This window comes from Hirundo rustica, chromosome 3 (genome assembly GCF_015227805.2).
Source record: "Hirundo rustica isolate bHirRus1 chromosome 3, bHirRus1.pri.v3, whole genome shotgun sequence".
NCBI classification, from domain to species: domain Eukaryota; kingdom Metazoa; phylum Chordata; class Aves; order Passeriformes; family Hirundinidae; genus Hirundo; species Hirundo rustica.
Genome location: NC_053452.1, coordinates 36,282,220 through 36,302,911, shown reverse-complemented (window position 1 = coordinate 36,302,911; position 20,692 = coordinate 36,282,220). Strand labels below are relative to the sequence as shown.

At 39.7% G+C, this 20,692-nt stretch overlaps 1 long non-coding RNA gene across 2 annotated transcripts; it reads right to left on the bottom strand.

Annotated features, from left to right (window-relative positions):
• Positions 1 to 211: 211 nt before the first annotated feature.
• Positions 212 to 3,733, bottom strand: LOC120750459 (uncharacterized). 2 transcript variants are annotated; one of them, XR_005699996.1, is made up of 5 exons: positions 3,517 to 3,733; positions 3,194 to 3,438; positions 2,805 to 2,929; positions 2,383 to 2,505; positions 212 to 855 (listed from the first exon to the last, which is right to left on the bottom strand). It is a non-coding gene; the product is annotated as an uncharacterized LOC120750459 (long non-coding RNA). The 2 variants fall into 2 exon arrangements; XR_005699994.1 differs by lacking the exon at positions 3,194 to 3,438.
• Between the last annotated feature and the right edge of the window lie 16,959 nt (positions 3,734 to 20,692).

Genomic DNA, 20,692 nt, shown 5'->3' with positions numbered 1-20,692 from the left:
GTGCCCATAGATAGTAATGACCAAAAGGGAAATCCCTGGGGCAGGCTGCAGGAAACTTTTGAAGGTGCTTGTGCCAGCAGATATCTGGGGCACGGGCATAGGAAAGGGAAGTTCCCCTAACAGTCAAATTCATATATTAAAACCTTCTCAATTCATTCCTGCACAAAGGGTAAAGAGACTCCATGCTGCAAACAAAGACATCATACACTGAGTTGTTTGCCAGCCTCTAAATTAAGAAAGGATTTTAATACCTTGCTTTGAGAGATATACTCACATGATTAAAGTTAGACATGAATTTAGGAACCTCAGAAGATCAGCCACATGATAGACTCCCTGCTTCAGGTTAAAATAAATTACATTACAAAAGCATGTTTCTTAAAAAAAAAAACAAACCACAAAGAAGAGATATTATAGCAACAAAAATTTGTCTTAAAACTGATTAAATTGTTTGGTCTTTCAATAACTGAAAAGGCTTCATTACCATGCAAACAAAAAACAGGTTGGCTATTCACCTTTTGGAAGATGGCATTTGCATTGCTATAACAGGAGAGAAGAACCTTAGAAAATTAATGAAGGAGCATAAAAATGCAAATTACTGCAGCTAATTGGCTGTGCCTTCTTACACCTTCTGAATTATTAATTTATGACCGAGTAAATCTGCCCCTTTAAATAATATAATAAAGAACAACATTGTGTTCTATGCTGTTGAGTGGATAGTGTTTGTTCCCTTAATTTTATGGTGAGTTGCTCTTGTTTGCACTAGCAAGATGCTTGCAGTGCTCTATATAATTCTGCAGGTCCAGCACTCTTCTCATGCAGACTGACACCATTCCATTTCCTTTTTCTAGTTCCTGACTGGGAAAAAACAAGACAAAAGATGATGCCATTATTACAATAATGCTAATTACAACTTTATTGCTGTTGGCAGAGAAGTTTAATCATAAAGCAGGCTCAGAATTCTGCAGAGACCTATTTACATGCCAATATGTGAGTAATTCCATCCAGTTCAGTGTAGTAACTTTAAGCTGGTTGCTGCCCAGGGGTTTGAAAAAAGTCAAAATAAAATATTGATAACTGGGGTTGATATATGCACATTTCCCCCCGAATATTATTTCTTATCCCATGAAAAATTTGGGAAGCCTCTGAGAAACTGTTTATTTTACAGGGATTTCTAGCCCTGTGATGCAGCCCTTTGGCATACATGAACACAATTTTGCGAGTGCCAGATATTCTACCTGGCAGACCTTTACCTTCCGTGTACACGTATTCACAGCAAGGCCCTCACATTCCCTGTGCACACTCACTGAGAATGTGCAGGGCATGAGCAGTGTGTCCATCACTTTCTGAATTTACCTTATATTGCTTGAATGCTCCACTGTTATCTGAAAAACCTTGGAGTCACGTATTTAAGTAACTGTGCAACACAGGCTTAGAAATTAAGCTCAGCTTGTATGATTTCCTTTTTCCCTGATGGCTTCATGTATATCCCTGCAGCATACTTAAATTAATAATTTTTCATTTAAAAAAAGATATGCTACAGCACTGGGCTCTTTTGTGTAGGTGGCACCTGCAAGTCCAAGATTGGAAGAATTTTGCCTGTGGGATGGATCACTGCTTTAGAAGACACAGGCAGCCACCATATGCAGCAGGTGGGAATGCCTCTCCTTTTCTCCTTCTGCAAGGGAGAATGTTTTGGATTGCAAAAGTCAGCTCATTGAGATTAAGTTTCTCATTCTCCATTTTAGTCTCCAAATGATTTCTTCTTTAAAATGTGGTCAAAACAGGTTAGAAATTTCGTTGCATTGGATTATATGTTTTTTATTGCATGCTACTCCAAACCAAAAAGAAACCTGCGTCCCAAGGAACTCTTCCGTTTGTTCCAGCCATTGCTGTGGCTGGGGTGCTTAAACCAGCTACCACAATGAGGCACCTCAGGAAAAAGCTTTGCCTGAGTTTAAGTGATCTGGCCAGCTCAAGGCTTCAGCTATGAAGACAACACAAGGAAATAGTAGTGAGCCCAGGGAAATTCCAGTGCTGAAGGTAGGTAAACAAAAGCCGAAGAATATTAAATCTGATTTATTTTGTTTATCTTTTAGGACTTTTATAATTTGACTGTGCATGAGCTTTGCCTAGGTCTTCTTTTATAGCATCCAAATATCTCACTAGTATCAGTGCATTTCCCAGGTGGGAAAAGGAACATTATCTTCAGTTTATAGAAGTGAAATTGAGAGATACAGGTTGGGTAAAATAGCTCCCCAAGGCTGCCTTTGAAAACTTGGGCTGGAATTTGGACTGTCATCCCAATTGCTGTAAAAACTACTGAGCCATCTTTTCTTTGCAGTCTGAATTTTCAGAGTATTTTCTAAATAAAAGAATACAAACCTTGCTCTAGGATGACAAAGAGATATTGTCTTCTTAGGCAACAGAAACTTGGTGGCCGTAGTGTGCCAGTTTTGTTCTGTAAATTTCCATATATCAATCACTGAGAAACTCTCTGTAGTCGATCTGTGCAATATTATAGTCCAGGATCAAAACCAAACCTACTGCCATTTGAAAGGGTCATATTAAACATTAGGTTTATATTATGTGTTACCTAAAATATTAATGAAGTTATTTAATAGCTGTTAAACTAAAGCCAACAGAAGCAATGAAGATACCCTGATATATTACCCAGAAGAGCAAGGAGGAAAAGACTCCAGGGAGAAGTATTTCAGTAAGAGGCTATTAATTAAAGGTGGTAATTGAAGGCACTTAGACACAAAAGAATTTCATCCAGGTAGATGTATGGGGAATGTAGCATTTACCAAAAAAACTTGCTGATAGTGTCTCCTTCAGTCATGCCTGCACACCTGGAATCTTCTCTCTTAACTCGGAAGGAGCAGATTAGCAGACGTTTTTATGCTCTGAGAGTCGAAGAAACAAAAAATACCTGAAAGAGATAATAAATGTCCGTAGATCCACAGAGAGAAGGAATAGGAGTACAGGGACTATAATTTTTGTTTGTCAACAGGCCAAAAACTAAAGAGCCTGGAGCAAATTAGATTAAGTATCAAGGAAAAATATGAGTTAGTCATGGAGGGAATACTTTAGAATTAACATCATTGAGACTAAGGCTAAACTTTCTAAAGCACAGCTGGAGGTAGTTTAAGGTCGGTTTAATTATCCCATCACAAAGAGGACAGCGCAGCTTTACTAGGAGAGGTTCACGTTCTAGCCATGGGCTGTCTTCTGAACCTCAGCGAGGGTTTTCTTCTCCCTTCTGGAAAGCGACTGTCTGGTGGAGTAGCCCTCTCTCCTCCTTCATATTTTAGCCCAGTAGCTGTACGCTTCTTAAGCGGCTTTCTCGTAGCATCTGCGGGAAAGCAGATGTCTGGAAATGTGCCGTTCTCCCTGCCTTGCTGGGGAGGAGGTGGAGATGTTCATTCACACAGGCATTTTCTGCAAGACGGGAGAGTAGTCGCAATCTGAGCTTCTTTAAAAGCAGGGTTTTGAAGACAAAGCCAAAGGAACACTTACTACCCCACGAGGAAAGAAACCCAGCACAGTGACTGAGAAGCGCTACACTTGACCATTCCTTCGGGAAGAGCCACGTCGCTTCTTCCCACGCCCCGCGCTTCGCCCCTGAGGTGACTTGTTTATCTCTGCCGGCAGGGCTGCAGCGTCGCCTCCTCACTGGCAGCACCGCACCGCCCACGTCCCCTTCATCGGGCTGGGCACACAGAGCGCGTTGCCCTCGTCGCGCCTCGGGCATCCTGGTGGGAAGCCGGCGCCGGGCTCCCAGGCCGCCCGCGGCCCCGGGGATTGCGGAGCGGCGCGGCGCTTCCTAATGGCGGGGTGCCCTCTAGTGCCCACAGGCCGGCGCGCTCCCGCCGCGGGGCGCGCCCCCGACACGGCGCCCGGCCCCTTGGCGCGGCCGAGCCCGCCGGAGGGACGCGGCCTGCGCCCGCCCGGACAGGCGCTTCGGCACCCAGCCGCCCTCCACGAGAGGAGCACGGGCTGGCCGCGTGTACCCCTGCTTTTGCCGCAGGACGTTCCTGTCTCACCTGAGTTGTCCATAAAGCCGTTCGATACGGAAGACGCAAAGTGACGGGCAACCCGCGCTTGGAATATTGGTGACGAATAAACGCAAACCGTTTTAATTCGTGGATGCGGTTTTATCTGAACTCATTAGAATCTGAAGAGCACGTTCGCTAAATGTGGACAGGGAAGCTTGCTCTTTGTAAGGGTGACGTTATGTCGCTCAGCGATTTGTGTGCCCGGGACTGTTTGACCTAAGGGAAAATGATTGGCAATGCGTGATGCAAACAGACTAAAAACAAAGAAGGAAAAGATTTTTAGTTCTTGTCAAGCCTCACCTCTTTTGTCTTGTATTTTAACTTCCCAGCTGATGGGAATTTTACTTTTAAAATCACAAATTTGAGGCAGCCTTATAATACAGGTTATTTCCAGGTGACTTTTGATGCCAAATCTCATCTTTTCAATATCTAGGTCTCCTAAATTTGTATTAGAATTAAGATAAATTTATCTACTTTGCATTAAGTCTGCTGCTGGAAAAGTATTGACAAACCAGCAAGTCTATGAGGGACTGCAGGGCAAAAAACCCAAGTGACATGCCCCCTGTGGAACATGGCACATCCGCTCTTAGCAAGTCACTCACTGTGGGTTTGGGTTTTCTTTTTGAAGAAGATACTACTACCAGTTCTGACTATTGTGGAGAAAGACCTGAGGTGTAGGTGAAGATCCTGTTGTGGTTTGACACACAGGAAGATGGCTCAAGAATATATAGAGATATATTATCCTATAAATAGGCTCAAGAAGCTCAAGAAACTAAGTGATGTGCCTGTCAAGCCCAGATGGGGTCTTCAGAGAAGAGCCTGGGTGAGATCTTTTGAGAAAAGCTTTAAAAAATGTAAAAATTTAAAATCTCAAAAGATTTGCCGGCCCTGAATGCACTGCTCTTTTAATGACTGAGGAAATTATTGACAACATGTCTTCAAGCACTTCTCTGGTAGGAATTTCCATTTCGTGTTATCTTCAGAGTCAGTCAGTCCACGTAATTCCATTTGTCACATTATTCACTGTTGTGAGTGAGGTCTGCTTCTGCAGTAGCCATAATTTGCTACTTCAGGTAGTAACTAAGGAACCAAGAAATGGTTATTTAGCAGGGCTACATCAGAGGGAATAAACCACTTATGACTAGATGAAGACATAATATTTACCCTCCCTGAGAACTTGCTCCCATCTGTGTATGCAGTACCAAAGTCTACCTGAAAGATTTTTATGGTTTTGTTGGGAAACACTTTCTGGCATTTGAACAAATATTAAAAAAACCAAATAAACTGCTCTTGATATAGTTTTCAAACGTGACATCTCACTACATATTTAATCTCTTTAGCAGCAGAAGATAATTTTCTCAAGAAGATAAGAGCCTCTTGGGGAAGAAGGCCATCAAACTGGTAATAATAATGAACATGAACCTGCTATTGTTGAATTAAAATGAATACTCTTTTTCCTATGTTTGAGAGAGTTCACATCAGATTGCTATCTAATCTGTTACTTGGAATAACAGAGGGGAACTACAGCTTTAGCACCTATGCATAACAGCACTTAGCTGTGATGGCAGAGCCATAATTAACTAAGTGATTCGTTAAGGCAAGGGACTTTAGAAGGATGACTTGGATTGAGTCGTGTGAAATACTGAAGCAACTTCTTAAGATATTTTTCTTTGGCTTGCTCTAGAATTTCTTGAACAACTAAAAGTTTTTTTAAGTGTCAAGAAATCTACTGGCTTGTGAAACTTGTGGAAAAACGACAACTAGGTTGAAGTGACTCAGAAATCAGTTCAGAGATTCTTATTGAACTGAATGTTTAATCTATTTAAAATTTAAAAAATGCTTTGTCTTTGGTTGTTTTAAAAACAAACCTCAAAATTCTGTTTCACTTTGACCTTTTTTTCATATGCCTTATGATTTTTTGACATAGCTACTGACAATAAAGCTGAAGAAGAAAGCCAGGGAGGACTCCAGAAAAACTTGGTGTGGCAGAATGTTGCCTTTTACAATTTCTTTGCAAATGCTCTTCTTGCAACAGTCTTGGTTATGTGAGGTTCTGGAAAAATATTAAAATGACAAAACCAGAAGCTTTGTTCAAGTATTTCTCTTTTGTTGAGTGATAGCTTTATTAACTGAAGTCAAGTGCTTCTGTGGAAAGTATGCCAATCTGTACAGGCACGTAGGAAAGAAAGGCTGATGTCAAAAAATAATTTCTGGGGGCTTTGGGTATGTTCTGTGGATGGCAGTGCTTTAAAAATGTTGATAATTAATAATATTTCTAGAGGAAGAGATTTAAATTGCTCTGTTATCTTTAGCACTAGTGTCCCCAGATTTCTGTTCATAAAGGTTTTGCTTATGAGCTGCCCCTAAAGCTTGTACAGACCAGGCAAGCTTTCTCCAAGATTTCTAAAATGCTGCTTGCAGCCCTAGTTTTGTGGATGTTATTTGTTTTGGACATCTGGAGGGTCATGTAAATTTTGTTTTCTTTCTCCAAAATGATGTGCTCCAGGACTTTAAAAATAAATGGTATGCAAAGTTTTACTTCCAAATATAAAGATTTAAAAATGCTGCGCAGTTTCATTTGGTTTCAGACAGCTCAGTGCTTTAGAAAAATTAATTTATTTTTCAGCCTAAATTTAGACACTTGCATTAAAAAGCTCTGATGAGTGCTCCAAAGAAATAAGTTATTAGAAATTAATTATCACCCTAACACTTAGCGTTAAAGAAAAGTATTTTGAGTAATAAGAAATCTGGTAAAAAATTCCTACAGATAAAGGTACTTTAAAATGTGGAAATTATTAGAAACCAGTGTGAAGGCTGCCTGGAATCGTTTCTTGACAGAAATAGGTACAACAAAAAGCAAGTGGTAAGAACAAGCACCCCAGACACAGTGGCAAGGCTCAAATGATTTTTCCTGAGCAATCGGTAGTTCTTCAAAAATTATAGTTTTGCTTAACAGAATGAAATAGAGGACAAAAAGATGAGAATTCAGAAATGTGGGAAACCTAGGAAACACAAATAACCAGACATAAAGAAGACCAAATAAAGCTTAAGTCTTCAATAAAGTGCAATCAGAAAACCTGCATGAAAACCTGTGAGTTTGCTGAGCTCTGGCTAAGGAGAATGAGTACTGCAGTATGGTGAAAGATTTGTCTCCATCTCCACCATGTGAATTAATAGCAGATATATTTTCCTGAAACCTATTCTTATAAGGAACAAAAGTAAAGGATGTTATAAGATCAGGGTTCTAACACATGGGGATACTGAAATAATATTCAGGTATTTTAAATCCATATTGTGTTTTAGGTGATAAATCCTAACTTTTGTATTAAAAAAAATAAAAAAATAACACATTGAATAAGTTAACAGAAATCTAGTAAAGAACAGGACGGCATTTAAGTTGGATTTTTCTTTCAGAAAATTCTGCATCCCTCATTAGAGGTATGATGGAGGATGATAGGTTTTCACGGAAGAAAAGCTGAAGCGCTGCACCATCCTGATGGAAAAACAAGAAAACCTCACTAAAGTGGGATGAAATGGTTAAACCTTAGTAATGGAAAAGGTTAATACTAAAGTGCCTCTGGCTCTCTCTCAGCATACATGGGTTTACATGTATACTTTTCTTGAAAAGCAGGTGAACACTGAGATGGAAAATATGCAGTAGGGAAAGTGATCAAGGTTAGCTTGGATGAGAGATGACTGAGGGACTTGGAGGAGCAAAAGCAAGCTAAAGCATGGTAGAGTGGAAGCTGAAAAAATATCCCTGAGTAATGCAAGGCAAAGAACACAGAGTAGTTGGAAAAAAAATAGCTTCAGCTACTCTGGAAAAAGGAAGAACAAAATGTTATTGCTATTTTAAGTGGAGGTCAAATTAAAAAAAAAAAAAAGTTAGATATCTTAAAGGAAAAAAAAAACCAATAACAACAACAAAAAACCACAAAAAACCAAAACTAAAACCGAAACCAAAACCAAAACAAACAAAAAACCACAAACAACAACAACAACAACAAAAATCCCAAAACAACAAACCACCTCCAAAACTCTAGGATAAGCCAATTCAGCAAATTAGGAACAACTCCCAGGCACACCTATGGGTGATATTTTACTGTTGGAGAAGTAAATGGAAGAAAATATCCTGCTGACAACTTTAGTGTTAGGAATCCACTTGTTTTCATTTATAGTTGTGCTTTAATCACAAGGATAATAAAGTTGAAGACCAAGTTCATCATGCAGCTGTATTAGAACTGTGGTTGTCACGAATTTCACCCAGTGGACCACTGGTCCAGTCCAGCATTATTATTCTTCTGGGAAACCAAGCATTTGCTAAAAATCAATTATTAAAAAAAAAAAAAAAAAAAAAAAAAAAGGCATCCTATGCAAACATATCGTAATTATAAATGCTCAGTGAAGGTTTATGGTAAATATATTGAAATGCATGGAAAAAATTATTAATCTGTCACTCATTTTTCATGACAGCATGACATCTTCATTCACTATTTATCTATTTTTGGACTTAAGTGCAACTTGGGTTTAGTTGCATTTACCATATCTCTATTGTTTTATAAAACTGCTGTGTTTATAAATAATTGTGTAATTTAATATTTGTAAAGTGTGAATTTTACAGAAGCATAGTGCCCCGGTAGCTGTCACTAATATTACCTTATAAAGCAGATAATATAAAGGGCTTTAATTTATTTTTAATGTAATAACCACAAAGCTGTAGGTGTGGAGTTGAATGCAAAGTCAGTGAGTCATTTCAGTTCCCCAGTGATTTGTATCATCTCTCTGTTCTGTTCAATACTGATCCCTTGCCAGGCTGTTGGCTTTACTTCACGATATGTGGCACAGCAGACACAGCACATAACAGAGCTCTTAGTGAATCAGCTTCTGCCAGGGGAAAAGGTGGTCACAGTTTTGGCCTTGATCTTGCCAACATCACAGCCTTGTCACCTAAATGTATGCACTACCTGGCCTTCCTCTAAGGCTGCCTTCTGAACAAGAAAAGGAGCATAGCTACCAGGGAGTTTGAGAAAGCAAAAATGGCTATTGCATTTCAGCTTAAGCAAGAGAGAGCTCACACCTTCCTCTTTGTCTTGGTGTTGCAAGAGTAAAAGTTACAAGTTGAAAAAGAGAAAATGTAAGCATATGTTGCCACTCTCAGACTCTGGGAAAGCTGGCAGTACTCTCTGGAGAACCAGTTCCTTTTGGTCTCTTTCATCCCTGTAGAGCAGCAGCATGTGGTGCCAGTTAGCAGAAAAATGAGAGCAGCGCTCTGGGGGAGAGGACAAAGGTAGCAGAAGAGGAGCTTGTTTACCTTAACATGCATTTCAGACTGCAAGTTCACCAGCATAATGGCATCCACTGGTTTGCATTCCTGTAAAATTTGTAAGAACTCCCAGTGTGCATTTTTTGAACTGATTTCAAAAAATTAACTGGAAGCTCACTGTGTAGGAAACCCAACTCCTCCTGGAGCTTGACACTTGCAGAAGTCATGTTCTGAGAGAGGTGTTTTGCTTCTAAAATTTTCACTTTCTGCTTGATATAATATCTAGCACAGTACAAAGGTTTTTATTCTTTTTAGGTCTTGGAGGATAGTCTGTGGGGTATAAAGTACTCTTAGCTACCAAAACAAACCACCTCACTGGTTCTGAGGAGAAGCTTGTAATAGCACCATTTGTTCAAATACTGAAATAAAAGTGAAGCAGTTAATCTAAGAAGTTCTGACAGACAAAAAGCAGTAGCAATAAAAGCTAATTGTCTGTTAGCTCCTGGTATATTTTTATTGAGTGTTTCAATCCTAGCCTAGAAGCATATATTAAGAAAAGGGTCTGTGATTTTCACAGACCAAGCAGCAACAGGAGCAGGCTGCAGTCTCATTTCTCTCTTTACTTTCCTTCCCAGCCCAACCCTCCCTCAGCTGTCTGCTTCCATTTCAAGGAGCTTTAATGCCTTCATGTAGCTACTACCGAAGCTCTTCTCAGTAGCCAACAACCCACAATAATAAGGTGATTTCCTGATAACCCCACTTATATCTAGCAAAGCATAGACTTGAGGAAGAGGTCACTGTAGCTCATATGTAGAACGAAAGGGCAGCTCATTTTCACAAGTTTTGTTTTTTTCAGTGACAGAAAGCATTTTTTTCTCAAGGTCAGTAGCATAATCACAACTTTCATTAATTACTTAATGTGTTTTGTGTATGGCACCTTAGACATTTTCTTGGTAGGCAGAGGACCTGCAAATTTTCTGATATGCTTTTATGTCTGATTTTGTTTGATGCAGCCTTTCTGTCTGGGCATCAAGAAATTAGACTTTCTAAAAATGAGATGCCCCAAGTCATCTTCTGTCTTCTGTGACTCCATCCAATCTGGATTTCTGTCATTGGAGCCTCCTCATGTTTTCCACTAATTTGTTTATTCACCCGGCAACAACAAAAGCCACAGACTTCAGTGACTTTAAACTCCAACCCTTGAAATATCAGGGCTTTGGTTTTTCTGGTATCTTTATACTAATAATTAATAATAATTTTTTTTTTTTTTTTTTTTTTTTTTTTTTTTTTTGCTATTGCCCTCCAGTAGTGGATCATGACCTGTAAGAATGTGCACAAAAGAAAAAAAAAAAAGTTATTTTCTATTCCATGTAAGTTTTATGAATCAGATAACCCTTAGTAGACCAAAGATGGGAAATTATTTTTCCCTTTAAAAGACTCTTTGTCATAACCCACAATGATCAGCACTGTTGTGAACATACTGTATTTAGTTATTTTTATCTAGCCCATGGCAGTAACTTGTGCATCACTGTTGAAACCATCAATTGAGCTATTAAGAAGGAAGACACACTTAATAATCCCTGCAGTTCTCATCGCAGCAGGGCTAAGTCTAACAGTGATGTTAGTAGCATCCGCACTGAATTTCAGTGCTTTTTATTACATTGGCCTTGTTTCATTAGAATTCAGCATTCTTCAGGCTTCTTACAAAATATATACTTTGTACTTTGCAAAATCTGTTGGCTGTTGTGGGTGGACTGGTGTGGCTGGAAGACCAAGTGACAGTTTTCACAGAACAAAGGGAAAAATCAATTTAACTTTAAAATTCAAGCACTTACTGAGGCTAGAGATTAAATAATGGAGGCAGGCTCTTCTGCCTAGCATGACAGGGGGATCTGAAAGCAGAGTAAGATACAGAGGAAAACCAGAGTAAGCAGCTGGAGTGAAATGCCATGTTTGTTAGGCAGGAAATCAGTAATCTTTGATGGGCAAATCTTATACAAACCTTTATTCTAGGCCTGCTATGTTTGGAAATTGCAACAGAGGAAACAAAAACTAGTTACTCGGAAAAATCCAGACTCTGGTTATGCATGTTTACCAAGCTGAAGGAGTGCCTGGAATCATTGTTTTGCAGAAGAAAGGCCAGTGGGGAGGATTTTTCTGGTGAAGGCTGAATACAAATTCCTCTGGGAACAGAAAGCACATGGATTTGATCACACCTCTTTTCCTGCTTCCAAATATCTGTGCTTTCCTGAAGAACGCTACTCTCCCTTGAGTAGTTCAAAAAACCAGCATGGTCATTAACTTTTCCAAAGATAGCAGTGGGGAAGCAGAAGCTCAGGCAGTGCCGTGGTTCATTATGTGACCCTGGGGAGTCCCTGGTGCATCTCAGAAGAAGGTCATTTCAGGAGATGCAGTCTGGTGGAACCAGTGGGAAGTGGACCCTAAGGAGCAGCTGGATTGTAGGAATATGTTTTCCAACCTGCTTGCTCAGATTGCACCACTGCCAATCCCAGATGTTCACAAATCACAAGAAAAGCCTGAGAAAGGCCTGATATTGGTTAAAAACTTAAAACTCAGATTTTAAAAATAAAATAAGTTTAGGGTGTGGTTTATTACCTTCAGGTTTCTTAGCCTTTAGGGTGCACTTGAGTCATGTTTTTAAGTTTCTCCTTGCTACTATGAGGTCTAGGAAACTCACTTAAAACCATAAGCCAAGATTCTCACCTAATCATTTGGCTGTGGAAGCTGAAAAACACAAACTTTTGAGAGGTGCAGCACTGACTGATGGGGCCATGCATATGGCAAATACTTGGGAAAGAGTATTCTCTTGGAGAGGGAGGGAAGGCAGCCTGGGAAGGGGGTGCAGCAAAAAGGCCTGGGAATTCAGGGGGAATAAATGTTGAGAGGAAGGCAGGGGAAGATGGTCTCTTGATGAAAGTAAAGTTGAACATACCAAATTCAAATTTACAAAGGAGATGGGAAAGTGTCTCCTACAATAAACTCCAGCAGTTAACGCCTGTGATTTCTGTTTACCAGGTGAATTTGCTTTCCCAGAGACTATTTGGTTGATTTACAGAGACTATACCAGCACAATGTCACCAGCTCAGGGGAGGTGATCCTGCCCCTCTGCCCAGCCCTGGTGAGGCACATCCAGAGTCTGTGTCCAGTTCTGGGCTCCTCAGGACAAGAGAGACATGGAGCTCCTGGAGTGGCTCCAGTGGAGGGTGACAAAGATGACTGAGGCACTGGAGCATCTCTCTTATGAGGAAAGGCTGAGGGAGCTGGGGCTGTTCAGCCTCAGGAAGAGGCACTGGGAGGGGAGCTCATCCATGTCTGTGAGGATCTGCAGGGAGGTGCCAAGGGGATGGAGCCAGGCTCTGCTCAGTGGTGCTGAGCAATGGCACAGGAGGCAACGGGCAGAAAGTGATGCACAGGGAGTTCCACCTGAACATGAGGAAGAACTTCTTTACTGTGTGTGACTGAGCACTGGAACAGATTGCATGGAGAGGTTATGGAGACATTCCAGAACCATCTGGACACAATCCCATGCCATGTGCTCTAGAATGACCCTGCTTGAGGAAGGGGGTTGGTCCAGATGACCCAGTGTGGTCCCTTCCATCCTTTCCCATTCCATGATTCTGTGGTTCTGTAACTGTTACTCAGAGAAGTGGGTGCTTGGTCTGAGCTGAGGATGATGAGTGACAAGTCCAGACTAAAACTAACTGATAAGAAGGTGACTTGTGGCAGCCCTAACTTAGCTTTTCATCATAATAATACAGTAAAAACCAATCTTTTTAGAGCCTGTAGAAAGACAAAGAGCAACTGGACTGAAAAGATGATACAATTTTTAAGTCACGGACATTTACATTTCTCAATCTTTCAAAATACCAAGTCAAGACAGGAGTGCATGAAGGTGTTGAGAGCTGTGAATTAGCCTCACTCTAGCTGTGGGGTGCTTGTAAATGCAGTGCAGAAGTGTAGACAAGGCTGCCTCACAGTTCAAACACAGGGTGAAGCTTTCGGAAATTGCAGTCCTGCTGTCAACTCAGTCACCACTGGCACGGTGAGTATGCTTGGTGTGATGAGTGTTAGAGGTGAATGAAAGGAGCTACGTACGCAGACCTGAAACACTCTTCTAAGTCCTAGACTGTGGAGCAAAGAAATGGCATAAAACATTCCATGAGGGGTTTTCCTCACAATTCAGCCATCCCTGCCTCCTATCAGAAACACCCTCGGCTGAACGCAGAAGTTGTGTTTGCATTTCTGCATGCTGTGTGGACTATTTGCTTTACCCAATGTTAGGCATATAACTTAGAGGACTGGTCCCTGACAGGTGGAAAAAACAAGTTTGTGCAAGTGGTGAATGCGAGTGTCTTCTGTCTGACAACCCTCTGTCTCCTCTTGCAGTGCAGGGGCAAATGGAAATGGGCTCTAGTCTAGCTGGACACTTCAGATAGCTACATCTGGTGTGCAAACACCCTTTTTCTCTGTCCAGAAGCATCCTTAAGTGGTTCATAGTATACAATCATGAAAGTTCTGTTCTGTCTTAGATATTGTTGAAGAAGATTACTCTCAAAAAAAAAAAAAAAAAAAAAAAGAGAGAGAGAGAGAAGGTCAAAAGGAAATAGAGCTCCCCCCCCAATACCTACTGCACAAGATTATGCTTTTGTTATGCTTACTGCTGTACTGAGCACACTCCTTGCTGCACTGAGAGCTAGGTGGTATTTTGGGTTGGCTAGCTCATACTTACCCATGTCTTCAAAGACTCCGCAGTGATGCTGCATACTGAAAAAATTGTGCAGATTAGGCACTTTTGAAAATCCCATTTGAAGGATCAGTTCAATATATTTTGTAAGAAACTTGAAATAAAATAGAACCATGAAATCAAAGCCAATCTAGCATTAATATTCCACAAAAGTAAAATTGGAGCATTACAGACATCAAATCAAAATCAAGTCAACAAATTGACTGCGGCACTGGATCAGAACGAAACCAAATTGCCAACTTGACAAAAATGCATGGTGTGTATGAACTCCGACGATCTATGAAAGCAAGTGTCTATTTAGCCAGGAAATTCAAAAAGCACTTTTCCCAGAGCCAGACAGAAATGTAGCGCCGAGCTGGGTTATTTTATGGTGAAACCCCCATTTCAGAGCCAGTTATCTAGCTTTCTTCTTCAGATCCTATTCCTCAGTAATAAGTAAATCCTACCCCCACCTCCCAAGTGCCATCATATGTAGCACACTCAGAAAAGGACACTCCTGAAAAGCAGAAGTTTGTCAAAAGTTATTTACCAGAAATTGCAGATGACAATTTCAGGTCTTTCAGGATCAAACGGAAGCCCCAGAAAATACAGTAAAAAGCAATTTTATGCAATGTTATGTATAACTTCTAAGCTTCAGGAACCTTCCTGCCTGCCTCTTCTCTTTTTCAGAGAAATTTGTGCATATCTGGAAATACAAAGCTACATTTGAGCACTAGGAAACTGAAGAGTATGAAAAGACCTGAGTGTCTTCTACTTAAACAAAATAAAGGAAAAGTAGATGACTAAGACAAATGAGTGTAACTGCCTCTTGAACTCTCTTACTCCTTCACACTTGCGGAAGAGTGGTGAGAACTACAATTGAAGAAGGAAATGGAAGTGGTCACAACCCTAATTGAAATGAGGGGCTTCCTGCTTTTGGAAAAGACTCATGAAATGCTGATGCTGCTGGCAGGTGCCATAAGTCCAAATAGCCAGAGTTTTTAGAAGGTCTTAAATTTCAGTCCTTTTCCAGAAATACAAGCTCCTAAAGTCAAAGCGTGTCCCTCAGTCAGATTTGTAGTACTTTCTTCCAAGGATGAGCCTTGCAATTTGGTATAACAGGGCTCAAATGCACTCTTACACATCAAGTACCATTTGAAAAAAAGATTTTTAAATCACAAGAATATTGTGCTTTGAAAGCCACAGAAATGGGTACCTTAATAGACTCAAATGAATCATAGTGATACACATCACTAAACAGCAGGAGCACAGATGACTGCTTTTGAGGGAACTGCCATTATCTTTGGTGAGGCAGAGATTTCAAGATTGCACCAAGCCATTATTCTATGGAGTGCTCTCAACATTCAAAAGAGCTTTTTAAAAAAAGTAGCTGTTTGGAAAAAAATAAACTCCAGAACAACTTGGCAACAAGTGGTGTCGATACTGTCTGTCAGCAAAATTAAGAAATAAAAATGTAATATGTGTCTCATCACCTCAGGTACATTTTAGAAGTTCTTGTTTTATGTCTTAGAAATGAACCAGACAGCTTCTCAGCAAGAATCTTCCTTTTTCTTCATATGCTTTTATGACAATATTTATCAATATGAAATTTACCATGAAATCTTACATTTTATATGCAATCTGCATATAAACTATTTTTTTTTTACCAAAACTGTATTTTAATCTCATGTCTTCAGTGTACCATTTCTGAATTTATCATTCTTGATCCTCTTGATCAAGAGTCACTACTAGATGTTAAAATGCCAAAGGACAAACACATGACCAAAAGGGCAGTATGCTTCCTGCCTGAAACCTATTGATTTGACATCATGTGTGCAAAATTTTCAAATGTAAAGTTCTGATTTTTTTTTTCTATTTTTATTTGGTATGGTAGACAATATTCTGTCAACACTGTGGAAAAAATTGTGCCTCTCAAATTCTCACCCTTCTAGCTAGCATAAGCACATGCACACTTGCTTCTCCCTTTGAACAAGTTCTTACATCACTGACTGATGGCTCTTGTCTGTGTAACTGGAGTGACAGTAACAATTTATCTCATAAGAACAACTGATTGAATATTTGAGATTTAAGTAATTGTGTATTTCCCATTTTATTAAGAGTAAATTAATACTTAGATTTAAACTTTTTTTCCCCAGTGAATATATATATATATATATATATATTTGTGTGTGTGTGTGTAATTTTTTTTCAAAACTGTGCGGAACACTAGTGAAGAGGGTGACTGAAGAAGGGTAAGGAGAATTTGTACCCAAGCAACAGTAGCTGAAGGAGAATAGACTTTGGATCAGTAATTTTCATTCTAATGAAGTTCCTTCAGAGTTAGGAAAGTGTGAGGTTTTATTTATTTATTTATTTAAGTGAAAACTCAAGATTTAAGTCAGCCAGTAAAAGAGAAGCCTGCCTTGACAGATGTTTTGATTATGATAAATTTAATCAAAATTTAACTTCCACTTTGAAGCTCTTAAGCTGAGTTTTCTATTAAATTTAAGTGAGAATGCACTGGAAGTTAAGAAATGTTAAATATAAAACTATCTCCAACTTAGAGATCCCACAATCTGGAATTGTTTTGAGGGCAAAAGGGAAAAATTCTGAGATAATATCTCAAATAATTGGAAATTTAGGATTACCTCCAACTCCAGAACACCATTTTTATATTTTAATAAAACTTGAGTTGGTTTCTTTCTTTGTAGAGCTTAGCTGGAAAAAAACCCAAAACTAAACACAGAACTGTGCCCATATTGAGTCTTAAGGTTACAAATATGATGCTGTTATTTCTCCTGCACAAAGTTTTGCAAAGGAAATTGCAGTTGTGTATAAAATTCTTGTTCAAAAATAGTTTTCTATAAGGGAATATGCTAAGCATAAATACAGAGCAGCAAGTTAAGTTGGAGCCTTCAGGTTAGCTTTTTGGGAATGAATTTCTTCTGTGGTACAGGGAGACAGCTGAGATGAATGATAAAGTGGGTAAAAGCTCTCTTCCCAGTCTGTGATCCCAGAGATCTCAAACTGAAAAAAGTGATCATAGTATAAGCCCTCAGAGCCCTTCCCTAAAACTGCAGTTATATTACATATTTTAATAAATGCATAATCCCTGTAATATGTACCTCTAATGAATGCAAAGGCTAATTTCAGTGCTTTCTTCCAACAGAAAATATTTCTTTTCTTTTTAATAGCAGAATTCAGCAGATATGTACATCAGTTGATGCTAGTGGCCAGTTCCACACTGGCTGCAGTGAGGACTGGGACTCATTTTTGTTACTTTTAAATGCTTGTCTTTTTATTCAGCAGAAGACGTAGAGATAAGCTTTCTTTTTGATGAGAGAGGTGTGAGTTTCTATCAGAATTAAACCTCAGGTCTGGTTGTTTCCTGCCTCCTTGTATCCCCCTTTGTGTAGGTGTCGCTCACCTCATCCTTCTGATCAGAGAAACAACACTTGCAGTAGTTACTCAGGTTTTAATACATTTTTTAAAGAGAGTTCTATACTGCAGATTCACAGGCATTTCCTTAGTTTGGAAGAGGGATGTCAATCAGCAGCATTGCCACTTTATCAACTGCTCCTATTTCCAAAATCACTTCTATTGTTACAGTCTGACAAACTACCCAAAGAGCTCAAAAAATTGCTGGCTGCAGGGGCTAATTCAGCTCCTTTTTGTGGTGTTTCGTTCTTTCACCCTGCCATGATTACTGTCCTATTTTTTTTTTTTTTTTTTATGGTTGCTAAATCACCAACTAATTATGTATTATCAACGCTGCACATAACAGTGGAGTTTGTCTCGTGGTTGATCTATATAAAAACAAGCTGGGTGAGTCAGTCAGTCAGGGTACAGATGTGCCGCTCCACCTGGTGCTGTGGTAGCACTTATTCACACCTTCCTTTGTTCTTCTGGGCTCCTTTTGCTTTTTACTGCGCCGCTAAAATAGGTACTGACTGCTGCATTATGTGCGCTTTAATGTGTTTTTATTATTACTATGGGAGAACAAAAACACTCATGAAGGTTTATTTTCTTTCTGGCAAAATTTCTCAGTAATGCAGTAGCTTCTTTATTGGGGAACTTTAACCTTGGAGAATGTGACAAAGATTACTAGATGCCCACTTAGTTTCCTAGCTGCTCAGGCAGTTATTTGGAAGAAATGAAAAATCCCTAAGCCTCCTTCCATGCTGGTATGGGTTCAACAGTCTGCAAATACCAATATAGAAATTTTCATGCTTATCCCTTGAGAAGTCTGTGCACATATGGTATTCTTCTTCAAATTATTTAATTAGAGCTCAAAAAGCACATGAAATCTGGAATGCTCACTTCCAAGAACACCTACCACATTAAATCAAACTCCCCAGGTTGACACATGGAGGGATTTTTAAAAAATGTAATTTACCTTTCCTTTTTGTTTTCTTCCCCCCTCTCCCCCAATTCCCTCACCTCTAGCAACAGTGAGAGACCTAAATCCTCGTTGGCAATTTACTCAATTGCACAAGTAAACCTCTGCAATACTGAATTATGAAGGTTTCTACCTTACATATTAACTAATTTTATAAATTATTATTATATAGAGGTAAAAGCAAAGGTTTTTGTTGTCTGCAGAGTCTTGCTTATGTTGGTAGGTAGAAATTCTAAATTTTCAGGTCTCGTTGTGTCCTGACAGCATTCCTCCTGTGTTTGCTTAGTACTTGGCAGTTGAGGAAATATGCAGAAGGGGAAGACAGAGATTACCTACTCTGGGGTAGGAGGCTGGAAATTGCCTACTATATTCAGCTGCCACTACTTGGAAAAATATACTGAGTTTGCAAAAGCACACTATCTATACTGTCCATTTGGTTTCTGCTTTGAACAAATGGGGGGAAAAAACCACCAAAATCAAGGAAAAACTCCCACCCTTGGTAATGAGATTGCAAGATTTTTCAGAATAAATGTAATTTCCTTTGCCAAGATGCTTACCTTGGTACCTGGGTGCATGAGGAACAAATCCTGGATTTTCACTGGGCTGTTCTCAAAGGAGCATGTGGGGCATGTGGTGCTACTGCTGGCTTCTGTGAGAAGGTTGTTCTACCAGAGTCCCTCTCTCTTCATCAAGGACATGGGCTGGCAAGTTACCTTACAGTTTACAGCCTCATCTGTGATGTGCTCTACCTGGTGGACTACTTCTGTAGTAACCAAACCAGCTCACAAAGAGATGGGCTCAATTTCTCCCATTTCACATGTGTATTCAATAACTTCTTCCTTGTATTGTCTTTCATGCATGGTCAGAAAAGATCAATGTTTTTCAGCTCCAGCCTTTACAGCTCAAGAGTGTTTTTAAAAAGAAAAAAATGTAGATGTGTAGCCACATCTGCTCTCTTGCCAAAACTGCTCCTGATGTTCATATGGACACACCTGACCTGGTTTGAAACAGATGATAATGTAACTGTGGTAGCCCACAGCCAGGGCCTTGTTGCCACGCCTTTGGCTCGCGGGGCAGCTGCAGCATTTGGAAGCTTGCTGCCATGGCTGCCTGCCTTGCAGTGCTTCAAACAGGGTCTAAAGACTGGCTCCACCATGGTGCACACAGGCTTTTGTCACAGCCAAGTAACAAGATCTCTAACTGCATTTGTAGGGTTGTATCCATAAATACAAGAAAATGCAAGTCATTGAAATCTCGCATTTCCACAGGATTCCTCATTCCCCCCCCGCCTTGTTTCTCCTCTCAAAGTGTCCCTCTGGAAAACATGCAGCTAATTGCAGCTTGTCAAATTACTGGGGAACTTCAGATAGCTTGGGCAATTAGCAGAAGTTTCATTTTGATTACTTTGTGCAAGTTTTGTACTGAAACGATGCTCAGAAGACTCGTTTTAGGGAGAACACTATTATATCAATGTAGGTGGCAATTTCTCTCTGATACAGTAACTTTTGGTTTCAGCGAGGAAAACTCCATGACTGCCTCTTCCAGCAGTGAGATCTGATGATTCTTAAAACGGGGGACCCTTAAAACTGGGATGTGAGAAGTAAATAATTACCTTTAGTTATAAACAGTGCTAATTGTTGAAGTAAAGGAACCATTAAAAGCTGTAAACAGAGGCTTCTACTACTTTTCTGATGCTGTGTGCCATAGCCAGTCAGACCCCTTTGGCTGAGGGAACCTGGCAGTGAAAAATGCTGTTCTACAACATTCACCTGAAAGTGACAGCCCAGAGAAAAAATAGGTTCAAACTTGCATCAACAATCCTTGGATTATTTTCATGTGAATGGCAGAGTGAAATAATTTGTGATTGCAGATAATGGCATGAAGCAATTACCAGAAATATGGTATTTTGGCCCAAGGAAATTCGTGTTCAGGCAATAATTTCAAATGTTTTAAATTCTACACTTCTGTAGTAGGTGACACAAAATCCTTTTTTGGTAATGATTATATCACTAAGTCTGTCCTTGCATGCCCTTCCTTGTTAGCTATTCAAGCATTAAAAAGATTTATTAACCTTGTCTTAGTTTCAGTAGCCTCTTTTTTTCTACTTTTTTAGTTTTCAGTATTTGACATGCAAAATGCCGTGGATTTTTAAACCAAGTGCTCCAAGTAATACTGTATTTAAGAACAGATAAGTGTCTTTACTCTTCTTGCTTGGACCTGGAGAAGTCTGT